This window comes from Saccopteryx leptura, chromosome 12, assembly GCF_036850995.1.
Source record: "Saccopteryx leptura isolate mSacLep1 chromosome 12, mSacLep1_pri_phased_curated, whole genome shotgun sequence".
Lineage (NCBI taxonomy): Eukaryota > Metazoa > Chordata > Mammalia > Chiroptera > Emballonuridae > Saccopteryx > Saccopteryx leptura.
This window is the reverse complement of record NC_089514.1, coordinates 34,230,053-34,240,440: the sequence shown is the minus strand read 5'-3', so window position 1 is coordinate 34,240,440 and position 10,388 is coordinate 34,230,053. Positions and strand designations below refer to the sequence as shown.

At 47.1% G+C, this 10,388-nt stretch overlaps 1 long non-coding RNA gene across 1 annotated transcript in view; it reads left to right on the top strand.

Moving 5' to 3' along the window:
- The first annotated feature begins 5,483 nt into the window (after nt 1-5,483).
- Nucleotides 5,484-10,388, top strand: part of LOC136384198 (uncharacterized) — a 211,715-nt gene continuing 206,810 nt past the window's right edge. Inside the window, exons 1-2 of the long non-coding RNA XR_010747538.1 lie at nt 5,484-5,943; nt 8,757-8,812. This is a non-coding gene — a long non-coding RNA (uncharacterized lncRNA). The remainder of the gene's footprint in view (nt 5,944-8,756; nt 8,813-10,388) is intronic.

Here is a 10,388-nt window from a genome sequence, read left to right as displayed (position 1 = left end):
CCCTTCTCTCTCTCTGTTTCTCTCTCTCTCCCTCTCTCTCTCCTTTATAAAATGAATAATAATAAAAAAAAAGAATAACAGGAACAAACCAGCAGGGAAGGAGAAGTTGATGAAGGAGGAGAGAGAATCATGGCTCCTTAAGATGTTATTCTTGAAGGGATGGAATCTATAGTATAAAAGTACAAACAGAAGGACTGACTGCAAACAGGGGCATGGACAGTTCATTTAGAGAAACAGGTGGGAAGGCAGAGTGCTGGTCACAGATGCTGGTAAGTGGGCAGATGTCATGGTGGGAGATTATGGCACATCTCTCTGGACACTTCCATTTATCAGTGAAATAAGAAGCACAATACTTGAGCAGAATGTGAAGAGAGGGAAAGAATGATCCAAGTTTGAGGAAAGAAATGGTGTAAAGGAGGAAAGTAGAAGAGTGAATAAACTAAGGAAATATTTATGACCAATGGACAGCAAATGTTGGAATACCAGATAAAAAAAACTTTATTTTAATGAATCGTGCACCCCACAGTGTAGATAATAAATAAGAAGCATGTTTATTACATTAAATATATAGTCAAGGGCCATTTAATTTCATGGGGAGACCAGTCAGATGGATTTGTGTTTTGCTTTAGCTATATTGTGCTACATGGTGCAGGCTTGGGGTAGTTGGGTAATTTAAATTAGCTCAGGTTGTGGTTTTTACCAAATGAGCCTGATAAAGAGAGAGGGCGAGGGGGTTTCGGATGTTTGCAAGTGGGTTATAAAGGAAGAGAGCACTCAAAGAGTAAAAACAGTTAAAGGGTGGTAAGATCAATGGATGGGGATGAAAGTGTTTAACTGTCCCATTCATTTGACTCGTCTCCTCTAGCCCTCCTTCCTGCCCTATTTAAGGTGGAGGCTGAGCACACTGCTTGCGTTAGAATTCCAGCTCTGTCTATTACAAGATCTCTATTCTGTTCCACTTTAATTTTTTTATCCCTGTCCAAAACACATCACCTTAATTACTACAGTTTTATATTAAAAGTCTTGATATCCATAAGGCAAATTCCCAAATAATTTTTCAAAATAAAGATGAAGTAAATTTTCAGGGGAAAAAAGCTGAGAAAATTCACCAACTAATGGAAAAACAAAAGAGTGTTTTTCCTATAGAAGGAAAATGATCCAAGATAGTGGTTTGGATACATAGGAAAAAGTAAAGGTCAAGAAAAGCATAAATACAGAAATAAATATAAATGAATATTGACTCTATCAAGTAATAATATCTTAAGGCTCATAAATAGAGAAAATTAAATCACTGTGCATGACAACAATGGTATATAAGTCAGGTGGATAAATGAGGTTTGAGAGTTTTAAAATCCTTGCATTGTCCTGGAAAAGGAAAAATACCAATGATTAGTCAAAGATACATGTCATAATCTCTAGGGAGGTGCTAACTATTGAATAGATAGTAAAAGAATAGATACTTAATAAGTGAAGAGAAAGGAAACCTAAATAATAAGAAGTCAATTAAGGCCCCTCAAAAAGGAGACAACAGTTAAGATTAAAAAGGAAAGAACTAGGGGGAGAAATAGAAAATGTAAGAGAACACAGTGGTAGAAGGACGTTAACTCTATGTCAATGAGAATAAGCAAGCATCTCAGTATCCTGCAGCAAAGAGAAAGTTAAGATTTCTTACAGCCTGAATGTCATCAAGAAATCCAGTGTGGCTTAAATATTATTTTTGAACGAAGGCATAACCAGCTACATGTGCTGTGTAGAGTTGTTTCACTGTTGTCAAATAGATATAAAAGGAGCCCTTGGATTAGTCTACACAGGGAAACAGTCATGTTGGCATGGCTCCTCTCTCTCTACAAGAACCCACGTGTCCTCCATTCTCAATTCTGCCTCAGACACAGAAAACATGAGCAATTCTTAGAGGGACATCTCTGTGAATTGACTTCAGACAGGAGATAGGCAAACATGTCCTATTTCTGAATGTTTTTGCTTGTTTTTGTTTTAGTTCAGGAGCTTCCTACTTCAAGTATCAGCGTTTTTATTTCTCCAAGATATTTTTTAGTAGATATGGTAGAGGCCCTGGCTGGTTGGCTCAGTCATAGAGCATCAGTCCAGCATGTGGAAGTCCCAGGTTCGATTCCCAGTCAGGGCACACAGGAGAAGCAACCACCTGCTTTTCCATCCCTCCCTGTTTCCCTTCTCTGTCTACCTCTCTTTTCCTCCTGCAGTCATGGCTCTGTTGGAGCAAGTTGGCCCCAGGCATTGAGGATGGCTCCATGGCCTCACTTTAGGTGCTAAAATAGCTTGGTTGCCAAGCAATGGAGGAACGGCCCCAGGCAGACAAAGCATTGCCTGGTAGGGGGCTTGTAGGATTAATCCTGGTTGGGGCGCAGGCGGGAGTCTGTCTCTCTGCCTCCCCGCTTCTCACTTAAGAAAAAAAGACTGTATTAGAGGCTTTCATCTCCTTACAGGCTGCTGGTTTTCTAATGTCCTCTAGTCACACCAAGCCTTCTTTCCAACTAAACAAGTCCAATTGCTTTAGTCTCAGAATATCTTTAGTCCCTAGTAAGCTGACCACCAGTTAGACCTGGGAAGAGCAGGAGTTCTGGATGATCAAACAAGAAAATCCTCATGGTTATGGCAGACCAGATAAGGAGAAAAACACTTTGAAGAAAAATACTTAAGTAAATTCATTTCTATCACATAATTGCAGAACCTGCCTATTCTTCAAGTCAAGTTCTGCCTAGCTCAAGGTAACAGGCAGAGCAGATAGAGTTAAGCGGCACATTTTAGAGTAAATGGCTGAGCTGCTGGCTCCTAGTCCAGTCCTTTGTCATCAGCATCTTCTGATCTTTTAACTATAATTCTCATTTACTAGATGTCTCCTCTGTGCCAGGCACTTTACACACATTATATCTGATCCCAGTAACACCCCTGGTTTTCAGAGATTCAACCAAAAATTAAATACCCTGCCGAAAGCCAGACAACTAGTGAAAGGTAGAGGTCAGAGTCATACGAGGGCCTTCCCACCGACACCTGGTCTTGTACCCTGCTCTGCTTTAAGCTTCTCTGGAAACCCAAGAAAGCCTAGGGGTGACTTCTGTGTTAGTAAAACAGAGCAGAGGAAAGGACCAGCAAGCACGCCTGCTGCCTGATTAGGAAGGGAAGCCGTATTTGTTGAGCAACTACGATGTTTCAGGCACGGTACAAGGTCCTTTTACCTTCTGAATTCATTTATTCCTCACAGTAACCTAATGAGGGAGATATTTTTAATCCTCTTTTTAGATATGAGGAAATTGAGGTCTTCAGAAGTGCACTAAGCAGAGAAATTCATCAGAAAGAATAAGAAAACAAGGGATGCAAGTGAGCACTAGGTGTAGAGACAATTTAGTGTAGGGAGACCAAGATGAGAGCAGGGAGCCAGGAAGGGTACTGGAGGCTGGACCCTGGTCCTGCTGCTGCAGCCTCAGGCAGGGCCTAACCTCTCTGGACATCAGTTTCTTCTCATTAAAAAAAAAAAAAAAAAAAAAAAAAAAAATGGGTTTTGGACGTGACCTGTGGTGGCGCAGTGGATGAAGCCTGGAACGCTGAGGTCACCTGTTCAAAACTCCCGGCTTGCCTGGTCAAGCCACATGTGGGAGTTGATGCTTCCTGCTACTCCCCCTTCTCTCTCTCTCTTCTCTGAAGTGAATAAATAAAAAATCTCTAAAATTAAAGATGCAGATTTTGAATCAGGCGATCTCTAAAGTCCCTTCCAACCGTAAAGTTCTAAGTATTAAGAGGACAGCGACGACATTCCTCTTGTCCAAGGCGCGTGACGGCCCGTGGGCCCTGCAGAGGTGGGTTCCGTGCGGAGGACCAGGCCAGGTGCAGGGACGAGAGGACCAGCCCGGGTGCAGGGATGAGAGGACCAGGCCGGGTGCAGGGACGGGAGGGCCAGGCCGGGTGCAGGGATGAGAGGCCCAGCCTGGGTTCAGGGATGAGAGGGCCAGGCCGGGTGCAGGGATGAGAGGGCCAGGCCGGGTGCGGGGACGAGAGGACCAGGCCGGGTGCGGGGACGAGAGGACCAGGCCGGGTGCGGGGATGAGAGGGCCAGGCCGGGTGCGGGGATGAGAGGACCAGGCCGGGTGCGGGGATGAGAGGACCAGCCCGGGTGCGGGGATGAGAGGACCAGGCCCAGCCCGGGTGCAGGGATGAGAGGCCCAGCCCGGGTGCAGGGATGAGAGGACCAGGCCGGGTGCAGGGATGAGAGGACCAGCCCGGGTGCAGGGATGAGAGGACCAGGCCGGGTGCAGGGATGAGAGGGCCAGGCCGGGTGCAGGGATGAGAGGACCAGCCCGGGTGCAGGGATGAGAGGACCAGGCCGGGTGCAGGGATGAGAGGACCAGCCCGGGTGCAGGGATGAGAGGACCAGGCCCAGCCCGGGTGCAGGGAGGAGAGGACCAGGCCGGGTGCAGGGACGAGAGGACCAGCCCGGGTGCAGGGATGAGAGGACCAGCCCGGGTGCAGGGATGAGAGGACCAGCCCGGGTGCGGGGATGAGAGGACCAGCCCGGGTGCGGGGATGAGAGGACCAGCCCGGGTGCGGGGATGAGAGGACCAGCCCGGGTGCAGGGATGAGAGGACCAGGCCGGGTGCGGGGATGAGAGGACCAGCCCGGGTGCAGGGATGAGAGGACCAGGCCCAGCCCGGGTGCGGGGATGAGAGGACCAGCCCGGGTGCAGGGATGAGAGGCCCAGCCCGGGTGCAGGGATGAGAGGACCAGGCCCAGCCCGGGTGCAGGGACGAGAGGACCAGGCCCAGCCCGGGTGCAGGGATGAGAGGACCAGGCCCAGGCCGGGTGCAGGGATGAGAGGACCAGGCCGGGTGCAGGGACGAGAGGTGTCTAGTGCGCTCTCTCGGTGCTCGGTCCCCATGACTGCTGAGCCTCGTGCTAGTGTCCCCGCACGGGCTCAACAAGAAAACAGCGCTGAGCGAGTGTGACAGTCACTTTGGGGGCTCTGGCGGCCCCCAGCCAGCGGCACCAGGCTGCCCGCGGGCTTATCGGCCGGGCCGGGGCTGGCGGCTCCCCCGGGTGGGCGGCGAGGGCGGCGGCGGGAGCGCCCCTGCGGGCCGGGGCCGGGGCCGGGGCCGTTGCCGGGGCCGGGGCCGGGGCCGTTGCCGGGGCCGTTGCCGGGGCCGTTGCCGGGGCCGTTGCCGGGACCGTTGCCGGGGCCGGGGCCGGGGCCGTTGCCGGGGCCGTTGCCGGGGCCGTTGCCCCGGCTGCAGCGGGAGGCGCCGCGGGGCCCCGACGCGCGCGGGGGGCCGGGGGCGGAGTCGCGCGCGCAAAGTCCAGGCCGGGTCGCAGCGCCCCGCGTGCCCAACGGCTCGGCCGCAGAGGCGGGAGGTCGAGGGGAGGGAGGCCCGGTGCGCCGGGAAGCCGGGACGGTGGACGCGCGGCGCGGACAGCGGGACCTGGGCCGGACCCCTCCGGCGCCGGGAGGCTGCGCGCCCTCCGCGCTGGGGCGGGTGCCCCGGACCCCGAGGCTGTGGTTTCCCCCGAGGCCGGGATGGAGCTGGAGGCGGGAAGGAACGGAACGGCCGGGCGCCCCGGGCGAGCAGAGGGCCACTTGGCACCGAGCGGCCGCAGGTCCAGACCGCAGGCTCCCTTCTCGGTTCTGCGCCGTCCGCGGGGCCGGCCCGGCCTGGGAGGGAGCGGGAGAATGTGCGCTGCCTTGGCCTCTGCTGTGCCGCCACCTCGGAGCGTCCTGAGGCGCTGACCTTCTCAAGGACTGTCACTGAGGCTCCTTTGCAACGGGCTCGGGGAGAGGGCTGTCTCTGAAGTGCCTGCCCGCGTCCCTTTGTACAGGGCGATTCGATGAGTACCTGTGTTGTGTAACTTTCCTTGTTTATATAACTCAAAACATTTACAAACAACTTTCATAAACATCGTCTGAGTTTTCATGCTTTTAGAGTATCCGACATCTGCTGTTGATGGTTGTGCTTTTAAAAACCAAGGCAGTGAAGGCAAGTTTCCCTCCTCCCCCCCTTCTTCCAGCGACAGGCCGGTTCCGTATTTCTGGGCTCTGGGCCGGGAGGTGGGGAAGGGGCCTTGGGCAGCCTCATTCTTCCGTAACTTGCGCTTCCAGGTGAGTTTTTGTTCCGTAGGAGGGGAAACCTCAGCGGTTCCTTCGCTTGTGCGTCTTCTCCCTGCTCTGGCTCTGGTTTGGGGGGCACTCTTGTTCAGTGCACTTGACAGGCCATAGTAGGAGCACGAGAGACCAGTCAATGGTGTGTTGTCTTTGTTTCCTCTTTCACTGTGGGAATAGTGAATCATTTCTCCTTTAGCTTCAAATAGTTTATGAGGCTGTTATTGACCGTTGAGTTCACACCAGGCCATCCAGAGCTAATTGACCTGTGTCATGGAGTAATCACTCAGAGGGATAAATTTATCAAGTTCTGCAGTGCGTCCACAAGCTGCAAGGGGCCTGATTAGCCAACTGAAATAAGCCTATCTGATGTTTAAACTGAAGCATTATTTTTGTCTTGTTAACTTCTTCTTACAGTGATATTGCTTTATTCCTTCTAAGTACCATGACACTCATTCATAGAAAATTTGGTTTGCCATATAGAATTGGAAAACCGATGGATGGTAGTATTTCTACCAGGAAGATGTGGTATTCCTTAGCTGGCAACTTAGTCTGGGACTGACTGTGAACTTATAAGTAGATGGCATTTTCACCAGGAAGGCTATTTGTGTATTGCCCTGGCTAAACATCTGATGAGCGTACAAAGGAGCTGTGCCTGAAATGAAAAAATGCAATAACACCCCAGAACCTAAGGAAGTTCTGAGAAATGGAGCTTACAGCCTTGTGTTGGAAAGAAGAAAAACAGTTCAGAAAAAAAGTGTGGAAAGTTAAGAATACAGTTAAGACTGTAAAGTTATGAAATTTAATGTAATGAGACTAACTTTTAAAAAAGCAGACCAAAACGTATACATTCAAAGGAAGTTAAGCTCACCTCAGTTATCTAGTGCAGACTGACAGTTATATGCTTATTCTAATCATGTTGCTATTGCCTGTGGCACGTTCATTCTGATTTTAGCAAATGTTCTAAATAATTTGGGATCAAGTTTTATGAGTTTACTTCATCACTTACCTGGAAATTTAAGCTAAATAAATGCATGTTAGGTAAAAAAAATAAAAATCTCTGCCCTCAGGTAATTTACATGATTGTATGGCTGACAGATATAAATAATACACATGATAAATAAGCAAATTACTACAGCACGTTTAGAAGGTAATAAATGCTATGAAAAACCATTAAAGCTTAGGAAAGCATGTGTGCCAGGAGGAAGTAGTTTGTAATTTTAAACAGGTGGTGAAGGTAGGTCTTATTGAGAAGGCAGTATCTGAGCACAGAAATAAAAGACATGAGAGGAGAGAGCAATGTGGGTGTCTGAGGAGAGAGCATTCGCATTCCTGGCGGAGGTATGTGACAGCATAAAGACTCTGCGTTGGGAAAATGCTTGGTGTGTTCACAGAAGAGCGGAGGGGGGGTGGACCAGAGGAAGCAGAGATGGAGGTGGGAAATGTGGTCAGAGAGGTAACAAGGAAACAGGTGGCATAGGCCCCTAGAGGCCAATTTAGTGGTTTGGATTTTACTTGAGAAAAATGGGAGCCATTGCGAGCTTTTGCGTACAGAAGCGGTAAGGTGACTTGAGTTTTTACATGATTACTCTGGCTGCTCTGTTGAGGATTGACTAATGTGGACATAAGTGGAAGTAGAAAGGCTAGACAGGCATTCTCCTGGGTTAATGGGATAACAGTAAAAGTAGTGAGCAGTGGTTGAACTCTAGATGTATTTTGAATGTAGAGCAAACAAGATTTCCTGACACCACTCCCCACAACCTTCAGAAGAGTGGCTTTTACTATTTTTAGATCAATATATATTTTTTTAGCCAAAGAAGAATTTCCATTATCCTCCTTTATCTATGGGGAATATGTTCCAAGACCCCCAGTAGAGGCCTCTCACCTCAGATAGTGTTAACCTTGTATATATTATGTTTTTTCTTATGCATACATATTTATGATAAAGTTTAATTTATAAGTTAGGCACAGCTAGAAAGTAACAGCATTAATAATAAAATAGAATAATTATAACAATATACAGCAATAAAAGTAATATATGGTGGGCCAAAAGTAGGTTTGCAGTTGTTCAATGGAAAATAACACATAATTAATAATAAAAATAATTAATAATAATACAAGAATAAACTCTGTTTTGAGTAGTAAGTGACTAACAAGTGGGTAGCATCAAGGGCGTAGACACACTGAACAGTGGGATAATTCACGCCGTGGGCAGGATGAAGCGGACGGCATGAGATTTCATCACGACTCAGAACAGCATACAATTTAAAATTTATGAATTGTTTACTTCCGGAATTTTCCATTTAATGTTTTCAGTCCACAGTCGGCTGTGAGTAACTGAAACTGCAGAAAGCACACTGTGGATAGGGAAGGGCAGCTACTGTAATTGGCAGACATTGTTAACACATTCATCTTCTCATTTATCCAGATATTCCTAAAGTGCCCTGGACAGTTACCTTAGTTAAAAAGGGATTGCCTTGAAGTATTTGTTAAACTGGATACTTTTAACAATTTATAGACATCACTGTTTTACATTTGAAATATTAGAATACTTGAATATGATAACTACTCAAATTATATTCAATTGACTGTGAAACATTTATAACAGTTTTAAATTCAAACAAATTTTTTTTTTCAGGAACCAAGACAGGAAAAAAAATGAAGAAAGTGAATTTAATTGGACCATTAGCGTTGGTAAGCTGTGAAATAGTAAATGAGATCATTCTTTCCTTTATTCAAATCTGGTGTCTTGAATAGATATAGAGCCAGTACTTGAACACTGTCTGCAGGCAGGGATAGATTCTCCTTGCTGCGCCCGTGCTGTCTTAGGTTGGCTCACTGGAGTCATGGCCCGCATTCTCAAGGTGGACTGTAAAAGAGGTCGGGATAGGCTGGCTATGCAACAGCACAGCTGCCCGGGTCACAGGGAAATGGAAAATAGAACTTGTGTTTGTACCAACAAACAAACGAACCAATTTCAGGAAAAAAAATTCTGCATTCGTTTCACAAAACCCCATAAATTTAGCTTAAAATAAACTTGCACATACAGTGATGTATTTTTTTAAATATTTAGTTATTTATTTTCATTGAATTTATTGGGGTACAAGTTCAGTGTGCAACTCAGTAAAACATTATCTGTACACTGAACCATGTAGCCATTGCCCCGAGCGAAGTCTCTCTCATCCCGATTCCCCCCCACTTTTGCCCACCTCCACCTTCCTCCCACCCCTTTTCCCTCTGTCTGTCACCACACTGTTGTCTGTATCTACGTGAGATATGTGTGTGTGTGTGTGTGTGTGTGTGTGTGTGTGTGTGTGTGTATATATATATATATATATATATGGGTTTTTCTTTGCTTAATCCCTTCATCTTCTATCATCCAATGCGCCCTCCCCATCCCCTCTGAAAACTGTTCCATGTATCCATGTCTCTGTTTCTGTTTTATTTGTCAGTTTAAGTTGTTCATTAGGTCCCACATATATATAACTGAAGTCATGTGGGCCCTGGCCAGTTACCTCAGTGGGTAGAGCATCAGTTGCCTGTGCAGACGTTCCAGGTTCAATCCCCAGTCAGGGCACACATGAGAAGCACCCATCTACTTTTCTTCTTCACCCTCGCCTCCTTCTCACTCTTTACCTCTCTCACAGTCAGTGAGTTGGCTGGTTCGAGTGTTGACCTCAGGCACTGAGGATAGCTCAGCTGATTCGAGTATCAATCCCAGATGGGGGTTGCCAGGTGGATCCCGGTCAAGGTACAGATGGGAGTCTGTCTATTTCCCCTCCTCTCACTTAAACAAAAAAGTCAGATTATATGGTATTTGTCTTTCTTTGACTGGTTTATTTCACTTAGCATAATAATTTGCAGATAGATTTTCAGGTAAGATTTCCTTCTTTTTTATGGCCACACAGTATTTATTCCATTGTGTAAATGCACTACAACACTTGGGCTGTGTCCAGATCTTGGCTATTGTAAAGTATGCTGCAATAAACATAGGGGTGCATATATTCTTTTTAATCAGTGTTTCTGGATTTTGAGGATATATTTTCCTATGTGGAATCACTGGGTCAAAAGGCTGTTCCATTTTTAATTTCTTGAGGATAAAGTAATTGTTAACTATAGAAATTTAAAGATGATTAAGAAATGTATTGTCGCCTGACCTATGGTGACGCAATGGGTAAAGTGTTGACCTGGAATGCTGAGGTCGCCGGTTCGAAACCCTGGGCTTGCCTGGTCAAGGCACATATGGGAGTTGAAGTTTTATGCTCCTCCC